The 25,627-nt window shown below is 46.2% G+C and overlaps 1 protein-coding gene and 1 long non-coding RNA gene across 13 annotated transcripts in view; one reads left to right on the top strand and one right to left on the bottom strand.

Moving 5' to 3' along the window:
* Nucleotides 1-25,627, bottom strand: part of Tmem266 (transmembrane protein 266) — a 118,278-nt gene that overhangs the window by 67,236 nt on the left and 25,415 nt on the right. The window contains exon 1 of one of the 11 annotated variants that reach the window (XM_042280974.2): nt 18,824-19,079. The exons of 6 other annotated variants lie outside the window; for them this stretch is intronic. The gene's annotated coding sequence lies outside the window, so the exon portion shown is untranslated. Of the gene's footprint in view, nt 1-11,523; nt 12,900-13,193; nt 13,331-13,618; nt 13,768-18,823; nt 19,080-25,627 lie in introns of those variants that run through there. 4 more of the 11 variants (XM_076576317.1, XM_076576321.1, XM_042280971.2 and 1 more) reach the window with 4 other exon arrangements.
* On the top strand, nt 11,510-21,493 carry LOC143274256 (uncharacterized). Of its 2 annotated transcripts, XR_013052751.1 has the most exons (4): nt 11,899-12,036; nt 12,644-13,521; nt 18,408-18,536; nt 20,247-21,493. It is a non-coding gene; the product is annotated as an uncharacterized LOC143274256 (long non-coding RNA). The 2 variants fall into 2 exon arrangements; XR_013052750.1 differs by lacking the exons at nt 18,408-18,536; nt 20,247-21,493 and having other exon boundaries at nt 11,510-12,036; nt 12,644-13,479.

Here is a 25,627-nt window from a genome sequence, read left to right as displayed (position 1 = left end):
TGTTCTACATACCTTGTGACTTTTGATGAGGGCATGTTAACGACTGTGTGGAGATGTCTCAAGGTTTTTATGTATTTGAGTGATGGCTGGCTTCCCTGAACACCTTTTCACATACTTATGCCCTACTATGCCTCAGCACTGGAGCAATGCCTACTCAATACCTATGTCCACTTCTTATTTAAAAATGTTTATTTTAGTTTATGAATATTTTGCCTACATGCATGTCTGTGTACCACATGTATGCCTGGTACCTAAAGAGGTTAAAAGAAGGCACTGGATCCCCTGGAACTAGGTTACAGATGGCTGTGAGCCTCTATGTCAGTACTGGGAATTGAACCCAGGTCCTCTGGAAGAGCAACAAGCTCTCTCAACTGCTGAGCCATCTCTCCAGCACCCTCCTTTGCCCATTAAAACAAATTTTTTTTTTTGAGACAGGCTTTCTCTGTGTATCACTGGCTGTCCTGGAACTCACTCTTAGACCCAGATGGCCTTGAACTCACAGGCCTTGATCTGCCTGCCTCTGCCTCCTGAGTGATGAGATTAAAGGTGTGTACCACAGAGCCTGGCTCCACCTTACTTTTTGAGACAGGAGCTCTCATTAAACCTGGAATTCACTGGGAATTCATTGTTCAGCTAGACTGTCTGACCACTGGGTCTCTAGGACCAGCCCCCTGTTTCCACCTCCCAGTGCTGGGATTAGAGGTACACACCACTACAGTTGACTTGACTTGACTTACTTAGTGGGTGCTAGGGATCCAAACTTAGTCCTGATGCCTGTGAGTCAAACATATGACCCACTCAGCCATCTCCCCAGTCCCACATGCATGGCTGGTGTCTAGGCTCTCCATTCTGCACCACTGATTTCTGTGTCTGTATCATACTATGCCACACTGCACTATTTAATTACTACAGATCTGAAGCATAATAATCAGAAAATAGAATGCTTCCAACCTCTTCCCATTAATATTTCTTTGGCTATTTAGAGTCATTTGTGGTTCCATATGAATTTTAGATTTTTTTTCTAGTTCCTTTTTTTTTTTTTTGTGGGGAGGGGGCGGGGGTTGAGATAGGGTTTCTCTGTGTAGTTTTGGTGCCTGTCCTGGATCTCGCTCTGTAGACAGGCTGGCCTCGAACTCACAGAGCTCCACCTGACTCTGCCTCCCGAGTGCTGGGATTAAAGGCGTGAGCCACAGCTGCCCGGCTGATGTTTTTCTAGTTCTATGAAAAATGACAGTGGACTTTTGTTGATGATTATATTGAATTTGCACACCTGCTTTGAACAGTATGGACATTTTAAATAGGATCTCTTTTAATCCATGAACATAGGATATTTTTCCATGTATCTGTGCCTTCTACAATCCTTCGTCAGTATTTCACTGGTTTTCTGCGTACTGAGACCCAGGCTCTTGCCGTTCACACGGTCCTTTACTCTGTGCATGATGCGTTCCTCATGCTGGCTGCCCTGTGGTTGCCGAACATCTGACTCAGTCTCAGCATGCACATTTTCATACTAGCTCCAAACTACAGAGAGTTAAATGTGTGTCTGCACAAAGAGGAGCCTCCATAGGCATATCTTTCTAAACTTGCCAGCTAGTATCTTCATAGAGTTGGGTCCCATGGCTACAAAGAAGACAAGAAAACATGCAGAAAGGGGTTAGGAGTTCTAGGACAGCCTAGACCAGTCATGAGTCATCCATCTGGGGTGAGCATAATGTTTCCATAAACATCATCTCAGTTCTCTTAGCAAGAAAGAGTCAGGAAGAGCTGTTGCCTAGGTAATGAGGTTGTGGCACACTTGGGCTTTCAAAAGAGACTGACCAATTGGTGAATGACTGGTAAAAATTTACAAGGCCATGCTGTAAAAAACAAAAACAAAAACTAACACAAGCCTCTGTGCCTCTTTCACTTGGAGATAATAGAATTGCATGCATGGAAGATGTAGTTTTGATATCAAAAGCCTACTACAGAATCTGGTTGTAGGGAGACTTCACTACACTCTAATACCCTTGGTAGACATGATGCTCACACCCCCAGGGGAAGGCAGCTAGCCCCGCCCCCCCCCAATGGATGAGGAGGTTTTATGTACAGCAGTGTAGGTCACCCTTGTCGCCCTGACCTGTTAATTCCTTGCTCCATTAACAAGGAGCTAAAATGAAGAAAATCAATCACTGGCCCAGGCATTCTCCTCCACTCTCCACCTACTGCAAACATTTCAGCTACAGATTTACTCAGCAAATGGCCAGACCCACAGTGGCGTTCCCTTTGGGTGCACGGGGTCTTTTGTGGACCCCTCTGTCTGCTGTTTGTTTACCAACACAATACAGTCTCTCTGTCACTACCTACCTCATGAAGTGTGGGTCACACAAAACCAAACCAAATCATCCAAATGAGTATTCAGAGATGGAATTTAAGAGAACTACTCTCATAATTCCTTCCTTCACCTCAATATCCTTCCCTCCCAATTTTCAGTTTCCCTAAGTTGAGAGTACTGTGTGACCCTTGCTAGAATAGAAGATACCCTGGATTTTGCCCTGCAGTCTAAGCAGAAAAGAACATCACCAGCAACCTCCTAGCAGCTCCAAGTGAAGTAATTTTCTTTCCGGAATTCTGCAGGGACACTGGGGAACTCAAATCGCTCTGACTAGGGAATTACGGAGAATGAGCAGGGTTGTAAAGGATGCCCTGTCTCCTTAGCCCTCCCCAACCCCTGACCAAGCAAATCCTAAGTAGAAACACCAGCTATGCACATCACCAAAGCAGCCTTTTGCTTTACATGGTGGTCAGGAAAATACATTAGGAGCTCAGATATAAAACATATAGAAACGAATTTTGATGGGTTTTTCTTTAAAAAAATTAAATAAATCCTTCCATTTTTAATCACACATCCTTTCCATAAATTAGGTAATGTTTTACATTTTCTTACTTCTTAATTCATAAATGTGCATGCATCTACAGATAACCTTATATAAATTGCCTATCACAATTCCATGTTTTGGTAGTGTCTGTTGCTTCTCTATTGCCTACCTCATGGTTGTCTTGCCTTGATACACATATGCATGTATGTAAGTAGCTACCAATGTCAATAAATTGTACACCATTCTTTTTCTTTGTGTTCAGAAAACTATATAGAAATATTTCATTGTTTACATCAAAAAACATAATTCACGCATATTTGCTTTTTTGCTTGTAGAAACTCCCAAGTCAAGCAGGAAGAATCTAATCTTATATATATATATATATACATATATATATATATATATATGAATGACTGCATCATATTCCATGGTGTGGATGCCACCAATTAGTTAACAATTTCCCTGCTCAGATTTGGTTTATTTTTGGACTTTTGTGGGGAGTCACTGTGAAAAATGCTTGAATATATTTTATTATGTGCTGATATTTTTGCTTACTTGGGATGGATTCCCAGTAGTGGTATTTCAGGGATAAAGAGTAATATATTTAAAACTTTAATAGTTAAATAAAATTTCTTTCTAAAAAGCTGTAAATATTCATGTACCACAGCAAAGTAAGAACGTTCTTCTTGGAAGGGAGACCCCTGAATCAACCATGAGCTTCAAAGAAAGCTGTCGACTCACTAAGTCCAAAGATCTGTTCAATGATGCACCTTCCCCATGGAGCGAGGGAATTACAATAAGAAAAGCAGAGGACCAATGGTAAAAATCTAAAGTAGCGCTGGGCAGTAGTGGCACACGCCTTTAATGCCAGCACTCAGGAGGCAGAGCCCGGCGGATCTCTGTGAGTTCGAGGCCAGCCTGGTCTACAGGATGAGATCCAGGACAGGCACCAAAACTACACAGAGAAACCCTGTCTCAGAAAAAAAAAAAAAAAATCTAAAGTAGCCACAGATGTCCTTGCAACCAAAGAATACACAGTTGGCTTGGGAACCACCCCATCAACTGTTTCTACGGATTGTTTCAGCAACAGCCAATCTGTTGAGGATCCTATTTTCTTCATAAACACCCACCTCTTAAAGTAAACCAAACCCATAGCTAATCCATAGGTTTCTGCTAGTGTCCCTCCCCTCCCAACACTGGAGGACCTACAGGCTGACAGAGTGGGTAGAAACACAGCAGATGTAATTCAAAAGATTGCAGACCAATCAGGAGAAGAATTTTAGGAAGATTTAATCTCTTTTAATAAGTAGACCACCAATATGTAAGTCACTCTTCAAACTATTGCTAGAAACTCCTTGAAAGTGGCATCTGAGCTTCCAGGATCCTGCCCTCCATTATAGGGTTTGCTCACTGTACTCCCAGAAACACCAATCTCCTCTCAACGACCACAGATTCTTGTGTCATGATGACAAAGGCCAGACCTGGCCACTCTCTCATTTGCACCCCAGTGGCACAGTGCTTCTTGACACCAGGCGATGTCCAGTTCCAATCAGGACTTCCAGAAATGCCACTCACCAGCATCTCTCTTTGAAGAACCAGGCCCACTTCGAACTCAGAGCCCAGAAGTAACCTGGTGATGCGAGTCATAAATTTCACAGGATGCTGGATCTCATTCCCTTCAGAAGATAATTTCTTCCCAGAAGGAAGAAACAAGGGACAAACAAGTCATGGCATCTAGGTTGCAGATGGCTATCAGGGTGCCTCAGGCAATGGGCATCAGCAGCGAGAATGGGAAGTACCAAGCTCAGGGTAGGCACCATGACGCAGAGCAGTCCAAGGCAATCCCCACACTCAGGCTTTCAATCTCATCAGAACAGAGGGCCCAAGGCAGGAAGAGGCAAGTCATGATGGAAGAGAGTCTGTGCTGAAAGCTAGACAAATGATCTGGAGAAAGGTGTGGCATAGCTGAGGCAGGGGGATAGCACAGTTGGGAAGACTGGGGTGACCCTCACGGGAACAGTGAGCAGGCCCTGCTGCAGACTGTTCACCTAGCCCAAAGCAGGTTAAAAAGGAGACTCGGTCCTCTGGCCTTGAGCCCAGTGGTAGGTAGTCTCAGGAGGCTCTGACAGGACAACCCCCTGGAACGCTTGCTCACAGCGCAGATTCCTGGGCTATGCCGGCAGTTCTGATAAGGCGGCCCGGAAATGAACTCCTTCAGCAGCCCAGGCGAATGGCTGCCTGAGAAACAGTGACCTAATTTATCCCACCCCTTACCGCTAATTTCTCAAATACCTTAGTAAGGGTCTCTAATTTCAGAAACACCCACGGGCCTCAGTTTACTCCAGTTCTGTCTCATGAGTGTCCTCCTGGGGACCCATTTGCATTCTCAGCTTCTTCTTCAAAAATCCTGTTCTTTCTCCAGATACCCCTAGCCTGAGCCCATTCCTGTGGCTTCCCTTGGACCTAATCTGGGCAACTCACTCACCAGGGTGTACAACAACACGGACTTCGTAAAAGATGGGGTAGCAAGAGCTTCAGAGCGGGCAGCTAAGAAGCTGGGAAACGCTAGTCAGAGCTCAGTTTGCAACAAGTAAATGACAACTTGCTACCCCACCGCAGTCTCTTTCATCATGTTCCCCTAATCCTGGTGGGTGACGGAGTCATAACACAGGAGGATTGTTACTGTTAAACGCCACGCTTCCTTGCCTCTACGAAGCCATCAAAATAAGGTACACAGTCAATTTAATAACAGCTTGTCAAGGAAAAAGACACACTGTCATATTGGATGTATATGTCAAGTGTAAGATCCTGATCGTTTCAGTAATGGGGAAATGCGGGGAAAAGGCTCTTACATGAAACTCTCTCCAACCGCCCCATGGCTTCCACTTGGGACAGGAGAAAAAGCCATCCTTCCTCACTTCAGTTGTCTCACAGGCTACGAATCACTTTTCTGTTTTCTGTTGCAGTAGATTTTATTAATGTATCATCTACTCTGGACTATACACTTCTTTGGGTCAGGGTCACAATCAGCAAACTTAGAAAGTAACCTCCCAGCCTCATCTCTACTGGCTTTCCAAAGACAATCAAATCAAGGTAAGGCCCGGGATGGTCTTGTGAGAATGCTTTCTGCATGTGAAGAGTATTTCTCACTAATCTGGAGCGACAGTGCCCAACAAGCCCATGCTATGGAGGAGGAGACACCAGTGGCAAAGGTCATCTTTGTGCCTAAGGAGAAACCTGCCTGAATGTGCATTCCCTTGCTTGATTCAGTAACATATGTTTAAAAAAATTAATGGAGTTAATTTTTTTTATAAAATATTTGGGATTATTGAAAAGTTGACTAGAAAGCATGGAATACTCCCACATATTCCTGCCTTTGCCTCTACAGTTCCCCAACATTAGCATGCTGCATTTGTTAAATTTGGCAAATCAATATCACTACATTATCATTAAATGAGGTTTAAACCAAGATTCATTTTTGTGCTGTTCGGTTCTATGGGTCTTGACAGATCTGCAACAATATGTGTCTACCACCACAGCATCATACAGAAGTCAAACTGTTAGCTCTAAAAATCCTCATGGCTCACTCACTCTCCCCTCCCTCCATCACCCCAACATGCTGCAGCCCCCGAGTTTCCCTGTCTCTAGACCCTCTCCTTCCCCAGAACATCAAACAGGTAAAATGGATACAGAGTGCAGTCTTCTCATATTGGCCTCTTAGTAATATTGAGGTCCCTTCGTATTGTTTTGTGGTTTGATAGCTCATTTCTTTTGATTGCTGATCAATACTGCACCACATGGAGGGGCTGAAAGATACTTTGGTTACTTCCAGTTTGGGACAATTATGAGCAAAGCTGTGTTAAATGCCTGTATGCAGGTTTTTATGTGGACATCGTTTTCAGATCATTTGGGTAAATATTAAGGAGTATGACTGCAAGACCCCATGGGAAAGCTATGTTTTGCTTTGCAAGAAACTGCCCAACCATCTCCCAGGTCAGCTGTACCATTTTTCATCCCCATCATTGTTCCACATCCTTGCCAGCAGCTGGTGAGTAGCCATCTCACGGTCTTCATCCGCATTTCTCTGATTGTATATGATGCTCAACATTTTTTCACAGGCTTAACCTCCATACATTAATTTGGTGGTCTATTCTGATACTCCCTTTTGAATTAGACTGGGTTTCTTCTCCTTTATTTTCTTTTTAAGTCTTCCTTAATGATTTTTTTTTAATGTATGTGTATATGTGTGACTGCGTGTATGAGCAAATGCCACAGGTGTTCAGGTGTCCTTGGAAGGCAGAAGAGAGTGTCAGATCCCCTGGAGCTAGAGTTCAGGCAGGCAGTTGTGAGCTGCCCATGTGGGCTACGGGAAATGAATTCAGGTCCTCTGGGAGAGCAGTCAGTGCTCTTAACCACTGAGCCATCTCTCCATCCGCTCCTTTACTTTCCTATGGGGACAATTCTGTTACCGGTGCTGTTTCCCCAAGGTGCTGGCTTGTCTTTTCATTCGATCCATTTTCTTAAGCACTGGGAAAGTGACCATCACAGCAGACAGAGCTAGGCCAGCTCTGACCCTCAGCACTTACTGGGTAGCCACGGCCACTTTTGAAGTATGCGATCACTGCTGAGTATGTGGAGTCTTTCAATATGTTTGGTTATTAGTGCCCTGTCTTTTTTTGACCTTTGTGTGTTTATTCAACAAATGTTAGCGTTCTTAGAGGCACCAGGGCTGGGGCTGGCTCCCTGTTTGGAAAGCAGCCACAGGACCTCTCTTCCATGTCACGGACATAGTGTGTCTTAGTTAGGGTTTCTATTGCTCTGATGAAACACCATGACCCAAAGCAACTGGAGGAGGAAAGGGTTTATTTGGTTTACATATGGTGCGTCACAGTCCGCTGAGGGAAGCCAGGGCAGGAACTCACACTGTGTGAGAAACTGCAGGCAGGAGCTCATGCACAGGCATGGAGGAGGGGAGCTTAGTGGCCTCTCCTCATGTCTTGCTCAACCTGCTTCCTTATAGAACCCAAGACCACCAATTCAGAGGCGGTTCCACCTCCAATTTACTGGGCCCTCCCTCATCAATCACTAATTAAGAAAATGCCCTATAGGCTTGTCTACAGCCTTGAGCTTATGGAGGCATTTGAATAATTGAGGTTCCCTCCTCTCAGATGACTCTAGCATGTGTCCAGTTGACATAAAAACTAGCCAGCATATAATGTAATGAGGCGAGCGAACAAACTTCTCTCTCAGCCTATGGACTGTCATGTGAATGCCTCAGGACAACCCTCTGGACACCTGGACTCCTGCACTGGATGTTTCACTTCTCTCCTCAGCTGTCACTTCAGGTCTGATACCTGGTTCCAACTTGGATTTTGACCCATTTTTGCCTCTGATCCCAGGAGTGCCTGGTACAAAGACAAGACACTCTCAGAAGTTCTCACCCTAGAGAGTATGTTTTCCACAGCTTACAAAGCCTCTTAGATGGGATCAAAGAGAGACCCACAGGAGACTAGGATGCATCCTTACTTCCAACAATCTAATTGAAAGAAGAGGGTGTTACTGCAAGTCTGTAAGCAGTAAGTGCCTAGGAGTCCTGTGGGGCAGTAAGTATAGTTTGCCATATAGGAGCCTTGTATTGTGACCCACATCATCCCCATACCCTACTTTCCTCACCTAAAATGCAAGGCAGACAGGGATAGAAAGAGCCTCGCTTTCCAAGGTGTGGTCCCTGGACCAGTTGTGGCAGGAACACCACCTGGTGCCTGTTAGAAATAAGGATTCCCAGATCCCATCCCAGACCAAGTGAATCCAAAATCTGTACCCTGACAGCATGAACAGAGGTGTGCTCCGCTGCAGTTTGAAAAGCACCGGGATGCGTGATCTTCAAATTCTCTCTTAGTTCTCTACTTTGACAATCTATGACATTTCCTGTGACGCTGTCAGGAGGCAGCTGCTTGGAGGTCCCTGAGAGGACTGGCCCTGAACAAGCCTGAGGGTGCCCCCCCCCCAGCAACTGGGCTCTCATGCCAGGCGTCCAGGCGTGGCAGGCAGCCACCGGCTCGGTGGGTCGGTGTGACCCTCCTGGAGAGTCATGCTGCTCGCCTGCCAGGGGAACAGCTTGAGTTGTCACGATGGGTCACAACCCTGAGGTGGAAGCTGGGGGTGGTGGCCACGCGTGGTGAGTTTTGTTGGTCAGTATGGGCTTCACTTGGAGACCCGGCTTCTCATCGTGCAACCAGGCTTGGCTGCTGGCTTCACCCGTCAGCTGGGCAGCCAGGGTAAGGGAAAAAAGATGGGAATTAACAAGGGATATTGATGGCACACCCTGAGGCTGGGGACAGAGGGAAGGCTTTCTGCTGCCATCTATTCCCTTGAAAGCAAATCTTTGGGAGTCAGAAGCCTGTGCTTTCCTGTACCAGGTCAACTGTCTGGCAGAAGAGCATCCAAGGAGCGCAGTGCAGTGGGGACCAGCAACACGGGCTCCAGGGTGACAGACAGGCCTCCCCTGTCTTTAGATCTCAAATGTCTACTCCCATAAGGTGAGACGAGATTCATTCATTCACATGATTGAGCCCCTAGGATGCCCGACAGAGGACTAGGTTCTGGGCACACTGGACATTTATGGACCTCTCACCATTTGGATACTTTCCCAAAAGCCTTCCCAGCTCAAATATTTTCTTATTTTGTGTGGTATGTATGAAGTGTGTGTGGGAGTGTATTCACATGTGTGTGGTTGTGTGTGTGTGTCTCTGTGTGTGCGTGCATACGTGCATGTGGAAGTCAGAGGTCAACCTTGGACGTCATTCCTCAGCAGACATCCACCTTCTGAGACAAAGTCTCTTGGTTGCACTTTGGACTGTTTCTACCTCCCCAGAGCTATGATTACAAGCATGTGTTACCATGCCCCCCCTTTTTTATATCTAGGTACTAAGAATCAAACTCAGGTCTTCATGCTTGCATAGTAAGTGTTTTTGTTGACTGGGATATCTCCCCAGCTCCTCAAATATTCATTTTAAAATTTTTAAGAGATCTATTTACTTTTATTTTATGTGTATGGGTGTTTTCCCTGTACTCATGTTTGTGTACCATGTGTGTGCAGTACCCACAGAAGCCAGAAGAGGGTGTCAGATCATCTGGAATTGGAGTTACAGACGGTTGTTAGCTGCTTTGCAGGTGCTGGGAATCAAACCCAGGTCCTCTGTACGAGTAGCCAGTGCTCTTAACTACTGAGTCGTCTATCCAGCCCCTCAAACATTCTATTTTAGTAACCAGGCTTACTTGCTTACTTTAGTGTAGGCTTTGAGCTCAAATTTGGGTTACACATGTGAATTCTGTAACCTACAGTTGAGTATAAGAAGCTCATGTATCGGTTTTCTCACCTGAACAATGAGGACAACTCCACTTCATAAGGTGCTTCAAAGATGGAGAGGGACCGTGAAGTGCCTGACCAGAGGTGCTCAGTGCTGCATGTGCTGGCCGTTTGCCTGGGCCCTGTGGGAGCCACAAACCAGACCCAGCCACTGAGCCCCAGGTTTCAGCCTGTCCAGCTGGAATGTGCTGAATGTGAGAAACACATGCTGGCCACTGAGGACCCAGCATGAACAAAAGGATGCAAGGTTTCTCCTTGGATCATGTGGATATCATAGTATTCTACGAAGTAAACTAATTAGGATTAAATTCTTTTTTATATCCATTCATCTATTATGCGTGTGTGTGTGTGTGTGTGTGTGTGTGTATATAAGCCCATGTGGTGGTGCATTTGTGCCAGAGTGTGTGCATATATGCCCGTGTGGGGGGCGCATTTGTGCCAGGGTTTGTGTATATAAGCCTATGGGGGGGTGCATTTGTGCCAGGGTTTGTGTATATAAGCCTATGGGGGGTGCATTTGTGCCAGGGTTTGTGTATATAAGCCTATGGGGGGTGCATTTGTGCCAGGGCGTGCATGTGGAGGTCAGAGGACACTACGGAGTTGCCGTTTTCCCTCTACTACATGGGTCCCAGACTTGGTGGCAAGGGCCTTTATCCACTGAGCCATTTCACCAGCCTGACGTGAATTTCATGGTTCTTTTTATGTTGTGAGTGTGCTACTAGTAAACTTAGAACTGCATATGTGTTTAAGTTATATTTCCATTGGATACCACTGACCTCAGAGAACTTAGAGTGGGCTTCCACTGGGCTCTGGTAGTGCGTGTGATGTGTTGAGAAGAAAATATCTACACTTGCACTCAGACCCAAGAGAACCCACCAGAAGTCAGGACTGAGGAGGAGAAAAAAAGAACACAACATGGTAACTACAGTTAATAATCATGGGTTGGACGTGTAAAATTGCTAAGAAGGGAGATTCTAAGTGTTCTGAGTACAAAGGAATAAGTAGGTGAGGTAGTGAGTATATAATTTAGCCATTCCATAATGTATGCATATTTCAAAATATCATCTTGTATATCATAAATGTATATAATTTTAGTCAATTAACAAAACAAGTGGAAAGGAAAGGGGAAATCAGGTGTGTAGGGGTTCCACGGGAAGCCTTAAAGAGGAGGCCAGGAGATCGTTGGTAGCTGTATTAGTCAGGGTTCTCTAGAGAAACAGAACTTATAGAAAAAAAAAAAAAAATATATATATATATATATATATATGTATGTATATATGATTTAGTAGAGTTGGTTACAGCTGTGGTTCAGCTAGGCAAACAATGGCTGTCTCCCAAGGGAAAGTTCAAGAATGTAATAGTTGTTCAGTCCACGAGGCTGGATGTCTCAGCTGGTCTTCAGTGTATGTTGGAATCCTGAAGAAGTAAACTCGAATGCCAGGGAAGGAATGATTTGTCAGCCAGAGTGAAGGCAAGCAGGCCAAAAGCAAAAGCTTCCTTCTCCCAATTCCTTTATATAGGCTGCTACCTCAGATGATCTGGATTTAAGGTGGATCTTCCCACCTCAAATGATCCAGTCAAGAAAAATTCCTCATGGGTATACCCAGCTGCTTGGGGTTTAGTTAATTCCAGGGATGGTCAAGTTGACAACCAAGGATAGCCATCACAATGGGCAAAGGACAGAATCCATGGGATGTTCAAGCTCCTTAAGGGATGGGTCTATGATTCTCCCATCATGCCTTGCATATGATTGGTACCTGAAAGCTACTTGTTCTTTGCAAGGAGCTGGGGGCCAGAGGGGAAACAGGAACAGTAAGTCAGAATGAACACAACACTTATTTGGGAAGTGGATAGATAGCCTCAAGTACTGGGGAGGGGAAGCTTGTGTACTCAGGAACCTAGGAGAAAGTTTGCCTAGACAGGACAGCAGCTCGGCATTGATAGGACACACCACAAAACTACCTCTGACCTTTTTTTTTTCCCCCTGGGCACCCAGGGCTCATGTTCCCATGTTTCCATATACACAGTACAGAAAGGCTGACCATTGACAATTGCGCCGGAACATTGTGGCGTGCACACCTTGACAGCCCTAAGCCCTTATTTGAACATATCAACTCATTTCTCGTCTGCTCAAATGGTTTCTCAGTCCCTACCCAGTACCCAGATTCATGTCAGCTGTGGAGGCTCCAGAGATAACTGAGACCTCATCCCTGTCATCACTTTGAGCAGGACAAACTATGGTCCACAGGTTAAATTCAGCCCACTGTCTGTTTTTGCAAATAGGATTCTATTAGAACACAGTGATGCCCAATCTTTGACATGTCGTCTGGTTGCTTCTGTATTGCAAGGGTTTATCGGTGTGAGAGAGTCTATATGGCCCGTGAATCTGAAACTATATTTACTATCTGTCACTTTTCAGGAAATGTTTGTTGACCTCCACCTTAGAGTAGTGGACGCATAGGCAAAGAATGGCTGCATAGGAGAGGACTGGACCCAGTAAGACGGGAAAGGATCATCACGAACAGGGAGCCCCATGCCGCAGCCTGGAGGAAGACAGCTGGCCCAGCAGACAGCGGGATGGGAAAACACAAGGAACGCTGTGACAACAAACAACTGCCTATGTGAACACAGAGTCTGGCTTTGGGGAGAGCTCGGCAACCCAGCCTCTGAGCCCAACCCCCTCATTCTCCCTCTGCTCAGGACGACGACTTTACACCCTCCCGCCTCTCTTCAGACCCAGGAAGCCTCTGTTCACACTTTCAGCTGGTGACCTTTTCTCCCCCTGGGGAAATCGAGGCCATCACCAGCGAACCTGCGCACACTCCCACCACCACCGCAGGCTGTCCCCTGCCTGCCGCCGCTCTGGGGCCAAACTGTCCTCTGTCCTTGCCTAGAACACCCCTATTGCCTGGGGATTTGACTCCACCCACCCCCTTTCCTACTCATCCCGCACAGTTCTCTCAACTGACTTTCCTCACTCCTGCATTGTCCGTTTCTTCCTCTCCGTGAGACTGATCTCGATGCTTCCCATGGGGTGCGCCCCTCCTCCCGTGCTCAGGGCAGCCGTTGGTGTTGCCTTGCAGCGCCACCTACCCTGCTCCGTCAGGGCACGTGGATTTGGAAAGGTGTGACTCTCGTGTGGCCTCCCTCCTCTTCTGTTCGCTCCCCCCTTTTACTCCTCCTCGGTCTTGTGCGCTGTTGCCTCAAAACCAGTCTTGTCGCCAGTGAGCTACTTATTAAATCTGCTGCCAACGACTGCCCCTTGATTTACCTGACCTCCTAGCAGCCGCTGGCCTGGTGAGTCCCATCCTCCTCGGGAGCCGCGGCCACACCTCCTTCCCTCCATTTTCATGCTTCATGAGCATGGAGGAATCCATTCCCTCCTGGAGTTTACCTTGCCTCCACAGGCTTCTCTTCCACTTCTCTCCAGCTTCTAAATGCTCCCTTTTCTCCATCATTCATTCACAGAGTCACTGAGACTCAAAATATATCAGTACTGTTCAACAGAACTTCCCAGGAAACTGGAAATAGTCAACATGGGTGCCGTTCAGTGTAGCTACCCCCCCCCCCACACACACACACACATCGCATGTGGCTGTCCGGTTCCAGAAATGCGGCAGGTCTAACTATGGAACTGCATTTTTATCTCATTCTGAACTTCAAGAGCCACGTGTGGCTGATAGCTACTCTACTGGTCAGTACAGCTCTGCCTGATGACTGGCACATCTTTGTCCTCAATCGCTGACCTTACCCCAGATTGCCTATTGGACATCTCCACTGGGATGTCTAATGTGCCCCCACTGCCATTCCCGTCTTATTAATGTCAACTACATCCTTCCAGTGACTCAGGCCCAGAGGCTCGGAGTTACCCCGATTCCTCCTTCCTTTCATCCCACATCCAGTCTGTCAGCAAATCTATCAGCGCTTTTTTCAGAGCACACCCCAGATCTTACCATTTGTCACCAATCCCCACATTCTGGCGCAAGCCCCATTGTCTATCAGAGGGAAGGTTGTCAGAGATTTCCTAGCCTGTCCTGAGTTCACCAACTTACGTTGAATGCATGCATCATGGTGCAAGAGAGTACAGGAAGGTAGGGAAGTTAGAGGGTACACGGCTCACAAAGAGCCCAAGGTCAGGGACACAGCATACGGGGTCTGGATATGGACAGAAAGACACTGTAGATCATCTGCAACCCAGCCCACCCCTCCATCCCAGGGACTCCTCACAGCACTGCTAACATGCCCTGAGCCTCTGTCTTCATGCAGTAAGAGAAAGGCTCCACTCTGACTGCACACAGAAAAATGCTCTTTTTGGTTCAAGTAGCCTGAGTAGTTCATGACTTCTCCATTCAGCGGAAGGCAGGCCCTGGAGCAGGGCAGTGCATTCCCAGGCCCTTACTTCTACCCCCAGTCCGAGTGTGCATCTGGTCAGAGCAGGGAAATGATGATGCACCAAGCTTCAGGGTGCTTTTCTTATGCTCTACCACCTACCAGAGTGGAATGGTGCCATGGCTAATTCTCATTATCGATTTGACTGGATTTAGAATTTAGATTAGGGCACACCTGAGAAGAGAAGCAAAGACCTGCCTGAATGTATGTGGGTCATCTCATGGACCAGGGTCCCAGGCTGAAACATAAAGGGAAAAAAGGGTGCCAGATATCTTAGGTACTGTTCAATTACTGTGAAAAGATATCATGACCAAGGCAACTTAGAAAAGGAAGCATTTGACTGGGGCCTTGATTACAGTTTCAGAGGGTTAGTACATGGCCATCTGTGGTGATATGGTGTTCCCGAAAATATTCTGCACCCTAATAAACTTATCTGGGGTCAGAAAACTGAACAGCCACTAGATACAGAGGCCAGAAAATGGTGGCACACACACCTTTAATCCTAGCATTCCAGAGGCAGAGATCCACCTGGATCTCTGTGAGTTCAAGGCCACATTGGAAACAGCCAGGCATGGTGACACACGCCTTTAATCCCAGAAAGTGAGCCTTTAATCCCAGGAAGTGATGGCAAGAAGCAGAAAGGTATTTAAGGCGTGAGGACAAGGAACTAGAGGCTGGTTAAGCCTTTAGGCTTTGGAGCAGCATAGTTCAACTGAGATCTATGAGGCTTCCAGACTGAGGAAACAGGATCAGCTGAGGAATTGGCAAGGTGAGGAAGCTGTGGCTTGTTCTGCCTCTCTGATCTTTCAGCGTTGACCCGACTAACTGACTCCAGGTTTGTTTTTGTTAATAAGACCCTTTAAGATTCGTGCTACAGCCATCATAGCAGGGAGTGTGGCAGCAGGCAGGCATGGTGCTGGGGCAGTAGCTAAGAACTTACATCCTGACAGCAGGCAACAGGTAGAAAGAGAGCGAGACTGAGCCTGGCATGGGCTTTTGAAACCTCAAAGCCCACTCTCAGTGACACCTCCTCCAACAAGGCCACACCTCCTAATTCCTTCCCAGATAGTTCCACTAACTGGGGATGAAGGGTTCAAACATATGAGCCTATAGGGGGCCCATAAACTTGTAGCCAGACCATAATGCAAGAAGCATTCAGTCCAACTTCAAAAAGCCCCACATTCTTTCAGTCTCAAAACCATAAAAGTCCAAAGTCTCTTCTGAGAATCAAGGCCATCTTTTCACTGTAACATACTTCCAACATACAATTGCACAAAATACACATTACCCTTCCAAAACCGAAGAATGGGAGGCATAGTGAAGAAATATCACACCAAAGCAAGGCTGAAACCCAGCAGGGCAAACTCCAGTTCTCTCCTCTGTGTCTAATGTCTAATGTAGCTTGTTAGATGGCTCTTCATATCTCCTGCTCCTTCTAGCTTTGCTTCTCTCTCTGGCTGGTTCCACACCCTCTCCGCAGCTCTCCTTAGCAGGGGTCCCACAGCTCTGGCATCTCCAACAAAATCCAGGCTTCACCTTCACAGCTTCATGCGATGGCCTTTCAGGGCCATTATGCAGGGACTCCCCTGTTGGGCACATGGTCTCAGTGGCTTTATTCCATAACCCCTTTCTTGTACTTTTCTTGATGAAGCTAGAAGCACATGATTGCCAAGTTCTGCTGCCTGCTAGGGCTGGAACCTGGCCCCCTCCTTGAATTACATTTGCATAATGTAATTATACTGTATATGTAAGTATCTGTATATATATATGCATATATATATGTAATACATTGACTTGTTGATGCTTTCTCAGGTAAGCTTTGCTTTTCACAGAACCTTAGTTGGGTGGGTCCTGCCCTGAGGGCACCACTCCCTTTATTAGATTTGGCTCAGGCCTTTAAACTTCTCATCTCTTTGAGCAGAGGACTTGCATCCAACACTACATTTCCTGGTTCTCTTTTTCACCTCAAATTGTGCATTTTATATTTCATTTGCCCTGCTTGCTCCTTTTCATTATAGATCTGCACAAGAGTGACCACTAATGATTATGTGACACAGTCGATGCTAGGCTGTCCTGAAATCTCCTCTGCCAACATTAATCCAAAACTCTTCAGTTTAGCCTCCAGCAGATTTTTAGGACAAGGGCAGAGAGCCGCTACACTGCCAAAATATCACAAGGATAGTATCTAATATCATGCCCCTCTGAAACCTCTTGAGCTGGGCCTCCACAGCCCACACTGCTCTCAGCATGGCTGTCTTCCATGCTCCTACTAGTGGGGCCCATTAAGCCCCACTGACAGCATTCAACTGCTTTCCTAATCCAAAGTCCCCAAATCTTCCACATTTCTCCAAACAACAGCATGGCCAGACCTGTTACAGCAATACCCCAGTTCCTGGTATCAACATCTGTCTTAGTTACTATTTAATGGCTGTGAAAAGATATCATGACCAACGCAACTTATAAAAGGAAGCATTTGATTGGGAGCTTACTTACAGTTTCACAGGATTAGTCCATGACCATCATGGTGGGAAACATGGTGACAGGCAAGCAGGCAGGCATGGCCCTGGAGCAGGAGCTGAGAACTTAAACCTTAGCAGCAGGCAGCAGGCAGAAAGAGAGAGACTGGGCCTGGTGTGGGCCTTTGAAACCTCCAAGCCCATCCCCAGTGATATACCTCCTCCAACAAGGTTACACCCCCTAATCCTTCCCAAACAGTTCCACTAACCAGGGATGAAGCATTCAAACATATGAGTCTAGGGCAGCCATTGTCATTCAAACCACCACACCAGCTGAGCACCTTATCATACGTCTCAACTCCCTGACTGGATGCAATATGACTAGCTGCCTCATATTCCTTTTGCCATAGCTGGAGCTGTACAATGATTGCCTGACCGTACCCTCAAACTGGAAGCTAAAATAAAATTTTCTTTCCTAAAATCACTTTCACCAGGCATTTTGTCCCAGCAGCCAGAAAAGTAACTAACGTAGAATACTGGTAGTGAGTAGTGAAATTGTTGATATGATAAACCTGACCAGATTGTTTTTAGGCAGAATGTGGAAGAAGACTTTGAAGACATTCTAGATAGGCCCTAGAATGCTGCCAGCCAGGGATTCTCAACCTGTGGGTTGTGACCCCTTTGGTAAACCTCTATCTCCAAAAAATATTTACATTATGGTTAGTAACAGTAGCAAAATTACACTTACGAAGTAGTGATGAAGGTAATTTTATGGTTGGGGGTCACCACAACATGAGGAACTGTGTTAAGGGGTCACGGCCTTGGGAAGGTTGAGAACCACTGCTCTAAGTAGAGCTTATGAGGCCTCCCTGGTGAGAGTCCAGAAGACCAAACTGCTAGGAGAATTGCAGCTAGTGGAAGCCCAGCTCCAGAGGCCTCAGTGGAGAGAACCTCTACTGGGAACGGGGTGAGGGGTAGGAGGTGGGGCAGGGGTTGGGAGGGTGGTGCTGTCCGGCGTTGGTGTTACATTCTGCTAATGGAGCTAGCTGGGCCCTGTTTCCGTTCTAAGGATTTGAGTGAGGCTGCCTTCAAAAGTGAGGAACTAAGTTCTTCGGTGGGAAAGGTCAAGCCAGCATAGCATTCAGGCTGTGGAATGGTTGGTGTTCTGTGTATTCAGATCTACAGTGCCAGAGGGCAGAAGGGGATGAAAAATGTACAGTTTGTCTAAGAGATGAACACCATCAAAGAGAACTCTTAAGCTCTTTACTGGGGTCCGAGGGCAAGACTCCCAATTTGTCAACATGCACCAACTTGTGAACATGCAAATTCATTTGAAAGGGAGAGTGCCTGCCGTGGGGATGCCACAGAAGACATTGCCTGATCAAAAGCAACTGCCTAAGGAAGTGTTTCCCACTGTTTGACAGCTGAGGCACAGAGGCCGTATAACAATGAGAAACATAAAATAACGTAAGTAAAGTGTGTGGGTGATGAAGAGGGCGCAAGGACATTCCTTCCACGTGGGTCCAGCCAAGGGTTCTGGCACCAGGTCTGGCCTTCTATGGTACTGACGGGACATTCTTCTTTCTGGGTGCTTTTATACTGTAAGAACCTTAGATGTCACCAAGGGACTAGCCCAACCAACTCACTTCATGGATAAAGAGACCAGGGCCCACAGTGGGATAAGCGACTTCTTATTGATACTCACTCCATGGGTTAATTTCAGAACCAGGACAGGAGCTGGGTCTACCTCCTACCTCTTCATGACAGGTTTCCTGAAGGACTGTGTTCTCTGGACACCTTTCTCTGCTCGTATCTTTTAGATCTGGTCCACCTTCCTGTTTTATCAAATTGCTGATTCCACAGCAGGAGGAGTCTGTGCAAACAGTCCCTGATGGGTACTGTAACCTCTGTGCCTGTAAATAGCATTCTGAGTCTGACCCTTATGCAGAGGATGGAAATTAGAGGACTACTTCAGTTGTCATGGCAACCCTGAAGCTCTTTTGTACTAGGTACTTCAGCAGCTTGACATTCCACAGTGATGGTTGCTAGGTCTCAGATCTGTTGCTGACCAACCATATATGATCCTGGGAAAGTCCTTAACTCATCCACCCACCCATCCATCTATCTGTCATGTAGTGACATCCAGAAGGAATTTGTGCCAGTTTATGACACAAAATAAGCCCATTAAAAGAAAAACAAAAGCACAAAGCCAAGCTAGAAATAGAGACTATAGGGAAAAAATCCAAGGTAGGCATTGACTATATATTATTTTGGTCATTAGAAAAACAAAACACTTTAAAACATGAGCTAATTCCGCTATTGTAATTGAAAGTTCAGTTCAGTTTGAGTCCTTGCTACCACTTGGCCTCAGTTTCTCCTTCTATGTTACGAAATGATGGCATTGAACCTAACGAGCCAAGACTCATTTCTATTCTGTGATGGAGGCTCAACAGATCATCCACTCTGCAGTCTCTGCCCATCTCCTCCCACAGAGGCAACAAAATGGCTCACTTGTGGCCACAAGCTATAGCCCCCAAGTTCTTTGCCTTGGAAGAAAGAGTGACAGTCTAGTGTTAGGGACAGCGACTCATCCAGTCCACTCACCGATGGCCGAGACCCACCTTAGGCAGGACAATCCGACAGTGCCCTTAAAGCCTTTCCAAGGACGGCTGCAGTGAAGTCAGGGGCAGTAGAGCATCATGGGAGCCCAGAGGGTAGAGCAAGCTTTTGAGAAGCCTTTGGAGAGAACTTTTTAACAGGACCTTGAATGGAGACTCTGAATTTTTTATTAGCTATTTTGGAGACTACAGCCTCACGATGTAGTTCTTGATGTCCTGGAACTATGTAGACCAAGCTAGCTTCGAACTTACCTAGATCTGCCTGCCCTCTGTCTCCAAAGTGCTGGGAACAGAGGCGTATGCCACCATGTCATGTCAGGATTTGAATTATGAGAGTGAGTAATCCGTACTCACAGTGACAATGGTTCAACAGTACAAAAAGTGACGGAGATGAGGTTTTCCCCTTGGTCTCCCACTCCCAGCTCTGACCTGCAAGGGCAACCACTTAGGCTACATGTTAATTTTAGGGTCCAGTCTTAGTTTGGTTCAGTACCACATGCCCCTCCAGGATGGAGGATGCGGTTGCTGACATCTGCATCCCTCTCTCTCCCTCTCCCAGGGAAGCAGGAAAGCCCAGTGTAATGAAGATCCGGGAGCCACAGAACCTGTACCAATTCCAATGCTTCTGTTTTCTAACTACATGACACTGGGCAGTGACTTCACCTCGCCATACCTGCTTGCTTACCTGGAAACTGGAAATAAGAACCTAACTCTTAGCATTGTTATAAACCCAGTAACCTGTCAAAGTCAGAACAGTGGCTAGGGCCCAGCACCGGCTCAGAGAAGGACGACTGTTCTACCGTTCATATCCTTTTCAGCATTCCAATTTCAATTAGCTGTATTAATACTTTTTCACACATCACTGTCTAAACCATTTAGACTTCCAAAATTAGAGTCTTATATATGTTGCAAAATTGCTAATACATTGGATCTGAACTGAAGACCAACAAATAGCATTTATATTATTATATGCCCTGCAGAATCAGGTCGTGCAAGTAAACCACGGCAGAAAGGAATATAGCACGATTTCATTAAAGCCAGGGAGGGCATCATCATCAGATGGAGAAATTCAACTGCATGTTTCCTTTGTCTTACACTGCATCATGTTGTTCAAAATTATACCACACTGTGTCCATGTGCAGACACACATGTATGTGCGGTGTATATGTACTTGTGTGTGCACAGGCATGCACACAGGAGCCAGAGGAGAATGTCAGGCATCCTGCTCTGTCATTCATCTTATTCCCTTGAGACAAGGTCTTTCCCTGAACTTGGAGATCTGTGTTTCTTTTCTTTGTTGTTTGGGCCCTCCAGCAAGTCCCAGCAATGCTCCTATTTCCACACACACCCCCTCCCAGTCCCAGGGTCACAAGTGCTGATGTCCACACCCAGCTTCTTATGAGGGTGCAGGAGATCTGAACTCGGGTCCTTGGACTTGCAAACAAGCGCTCTGACCCTCTGGTGGAGCCGCCTTTTCAGCCTCACACGCATGCTCCATTTTAACTTGCTTCGTATTTAGTCTTCAATTTCTTCCACAGGTTTCCCTTCTGTCCCTCAAAGGTTTCTTACTGATTTTTTTTCTTATGGAAAGTAGAAACAGATGTTTATAAAAAAGTATAGTATGATCATCAAAATATCTAGTTTTCCTGTTAAGTGGTCAATGTCAGACATGTTACTCTGTGGGTCTGTCTGCTGATCAACTGTCATCCTAACCTGGATCCATGTTTGGTTTTGTTTTTTTTTTTTTAATTCCTTTGTCTTTCTTTGTTGAAGTATATCCTCAAATAAAAATGTTTTTGGCAAATTAGATGGGAAGGAAAATTTCTGAGTCTTTGCACACTGAAATGACTACATTTTATACTGACCTCCTCCAGTTTTTCTCTTTCCACTCCAACACCTTCCTGCAATGAAAATAATTTCCCTGTGTTTGGTGGCTAATTACCAAACCTAGTGGGCATTTGAAATCCTACTCATATCTGTAGAAACTGACATTAGTGATCATCCCAGGGTTCTTACAACTCCCCATGTGGTTGGTTCTCGGTGCATCAAACATTCTTTATTCTTTTCCTTTGAAATCATTTCCGGGTGTTTAGTTCCTCTTCACAACCTTCAACACCGCTATCCTTGAACGTTCCACCTCTGCCCACTGATGGCATTCCCTACATGGGCTTTCTGAAATGCTAGCACAGTGGTTCCATATAACAACACAAAGCACCAACCGAATAACACAGCCTGTGTGTGTGTGTGTGTGGTGTGCATATACACATGCCTATGCATGTGTGTATGGAGGCAAGAGACACTGAGTCTTCCTCAATAGTTTGTCATCTTAAATTTTAAGTCAGAGTCTGTTACTGAACCTGAACCAATTGACAAGATTTGCCAGTGAGCAGCTGGGGACTTCCCTGTCCCCTCCTCCCAGTGTTAGGGGACAGGCATGCACTACCACAACTCAGCTTTTTCTGTGGGTGCAGGAGATCCAAACTCAGGTCCCCATGCTCGCCCAGCAAGTGATTTACCCACTGAGCTATCTAAGCCCCCAAATTCATGTTTCACTTCTGCTCAAAGGGTGTTTCTAATCCTATGATGGTGTTTTGGGTTCATGACATCACCATCCACCCAGTTCTCCCTACTGAAGAACTTCAACATCCTCAACCTTTTCTTCACTCACATCCCCAGCCAGTTGCTAAATCCTCTCAAAGCTGTATCAGACATGAGCCTGGAACTTCACCCTCTCTGTTCACGCTGTTCCTTTAATTCTGACTCTATTACTTCTCACTCGATGACTGAAACAGCATCCTAACTGGGCCCTGTGCCCCCAGCCGCCTCTGTCCATCTGTCCTTCCTTCCGATACCTATCTCCTCCCCTCTCCAAATCTGTTGACCATTTATTTTAATCAAGATCCCAGCTGGCTCCCAACTGCTCTTAGGAAAATGTTTCAACTCTTTAGTTTTGTTCGTAACACTTTGTGGTTTCTCTCCATTTACACGTCTAACCTCCAATGTCACCTCCACCTCACACATCCTACAACTAGAGCAAGATGATTTGGGGGACCTGCCCCACCTCAACATACGGTCCCCTCCATGTCTCTATGATTTTATATTTATTGTTTTGTTCCTAACTTCCTGTACGTGTGTACAGTCATATGTGTTTGTGTGTGTGCACACGTGTGAATGCGCGTGGAAGCCAGAGGTCAAGGCTATGCGTTTTCTTTAGTAGTTCTCCATTTGGTTTTGATGAGACAGGTTCTCTCACTTGGCCGAGGGCTCAGAGATTCCGTTTGACTGGCTGGCCTGTGAGTGCCAGAGATTAGCCCGTCTCTGCCTCCTCAGCACTGGCAGTATACACGTCCCCCCCCCCAACAACGCCCAATTTAAGGAGCGGATGTGGAGGTCAGAGGACAACATTTGAGTGTTCTTCCTTCACCGTGCTGGTTGCAGGACCAAACTTGGGTTGTCAGAGTTGGCAGCGGGTGCCTTTACCCGCTGAGTCCTCTCACACATCTACACACGTGGATCTGAACTCAGGTGCTTGTATTGGCATGGCCACCACTTTTCTGGTTGAGCCGTCTCCCCAGCCCAGAGGGTCCCTCCATACTTCCAGGATACCCCGATAATAACTTTCTATCATATTATATTATTGAAGCTATTTGTTTTCATTTTCTGTAACTGTGCTGTCAACTCCCAGGAAGCCGGGCCCACTCTCCACTTTTTAGCCTCAGCACCGAGCACAGGATACATCAGAGGATACATCTCAGTGAGTGCTAAGAGAAGGGAGGAAAGAAACTTAGGAAGGGATTGTGTTCAAGGGGCAAGAAGAGGTGCCCTGATGAGGCTAACAAGGACCTATCGGGTCACAAAGGCCACGGGTAAGGGCAGAGCATGTAGATGGTACAGCTGTGAGCGGGTCAACCATCTAGAGACCCGGAGGGCTTTGGGCACCTTTAGGACAAACATTCTCATAGCATGAGGAGGGGATGGAGGAGCCTGGAGGGTCTCAGGTAGTGGGGCTGGGTTGGTGCTCAGGACCCTCTGCTCCTCTGTAGCACTGGGGATTAGGGCCTCCATATTTGATGAACCACTTTGTGCTAATTTGGCCACGTGACAGACATTTGAGCATCTTTTCAAATTCCTTCAGGGGTTCTCTCTCTCTCCTGCCCTTTAAATGTCAAGGTTTCCAGGGCTCTGTTTTTAGCTCCTGTCTCTGTTCAGTCTACACACATTCCCATTCACCACGGCCTCCATGACATCTCCTTCCTGATGTCCGTCTGCCTGTATCTCTGACCCACCAGAACCATAGCTGCCCGAGAGATAATGCCCAAGAGATACATCAACCAGTTGTTCTGAAAACTCAGCTCATCTCCCATCACCAAAGGTCTCCTCCGGAAACAGTTTTCTCTGTCAATAGACCCACACCACCAGTTTTCTCTACCCTCTCTTCTCCAATCTACTTTCGAAGTCTACCACCTTAATGATCCAGAAACTCCACCCCTCTTTCCTGCCTCACTTTCACTGCTTAAATTCTGGGTGTGCACCTCTCCAAGTTTATTTTTAATTCTCTTTTCTACCCTTTCCACAGTGATTTCAAGGAAGTTGAAATCCGAAGAGTAATTTTTATACAGTTACACACACTTTAAATGCGCGGCTTGATGAGTAGGAACAAGGTTGCCAACTCCATTAAGATTTAAAACGTGGGCTGGGGAGGCGGCTCAGTGGGTAAAGCGCTTGAGCACGAGGCCCCGAGTTCAGATCCCCAGACATGGCAGCCGACAGTTGAATCCCAGTGTTCCAAAATAGGCAGCAGAGATGGGAGAATCCTGGAATCTTGGGGGTCAGCTAGCTTGGGGGGGCGCTGCAGCAAACAGCGCAGTCTCAGATGAAGAGAAAGCTAAAGACCAGCACCCAGGGTGGTTCTCCAACCTCCACATGCATGTCATGGCATGTGCATGCCTGTACTCATACACAGGAAATACACACACAAAGACCAAATTAATAACATATTAAAACATTTCCATTTCCCTAGCCGGGCAGTGGTGGCGCACGCCTTTAATCCCAGCACTCGGGAGGCAGAGGCAGGTGGATCTCTGTGAGTTCGAGGCCAGCCTGGGCTACCAAGTGAGCTCCAGGAAAGGCGCAAAGCTACACAGAGAAACCCTGTCTCGAAAAACCAAAAAAAAAAAAAAAAATTCCATTTCCTAGAACATTCCTTTCTGACCCTTTGCTCCACATTGCCAGAGGCAACTGCCATTCTGATTTCTAGCACCATAGATGGGTTTTGCTGCTTTTGAATTAGGTAGGATTTTTAGGGATTATATAGGAGAGATTTTTGTGTGTATGGCTTTTTTTGTTGTTGTTGTTTTTGTTTTTTTGAGACAGGGTTTCTCTGTGTGGCTTTGCACCTTTCCTGGAACTCGCTTGGTAGCCCAGGCTAACCTCGAACTCACAGAGATCCGCCTGCCTCTGCCTCCCAAGTGCTGGGATTAAAGGCATGCGCCACCACCGCCCGGCTGTGTGTATGTATGGCTTCTTTAGCTTAACATAACATCCATGAATTTCAGTGCTAGTCTACGCTTCTACTGCAGGCATGCATAACTGTATAGATGGGTAACAGCTTCTTTCCCTTTTACCTGCATATGAAAAACTCACCTATTTTCAGCTTTAGTTTTTCCAAAAATGCATTATGAACATTTTTGCATAAGTCTTTTTTGGATATATAGTTTCAACAGTTTAGAGTAAATATCTAAGTAGGATTGTCGGGTTTTTGGATGCGCTTATGGTTTGCTTTGTACGAAGCTGCCAAGCAGCTTTCTAAAATAGTTACACCATTCTCTAACACACCAGCCAAAAAAGGGAGTCCGAGATGCCTAACGCAGCCTTTAAAATGGGAATCAAATCACACCATGGCTCTGCTCTAAAGCCCTCTCCCTGGCTCCTTCCAGACGT

Source organism: Peromyscus maniculatus, chromosome 7 (assembly GCF_049852395.1).
Source record: "Peromyscus maniculatus bairdii isolate BWxNUB_F1_BW_parent chromosome 7, HU_Pman_BW_mat_3.1, whole genome shotgun sequence".
Lineage (NCBI taxonomy): Eukaryota > Metazoa > Chordata > Mammalia > Rodentia > Cricetidae > Peromyscus > Peromyscus maniculatus.
The sequence above is the reverse complement of the archived record's forward strand: the minus strand, read 5'-3'. Positions and strand labels throughout refer to the sequence as shown.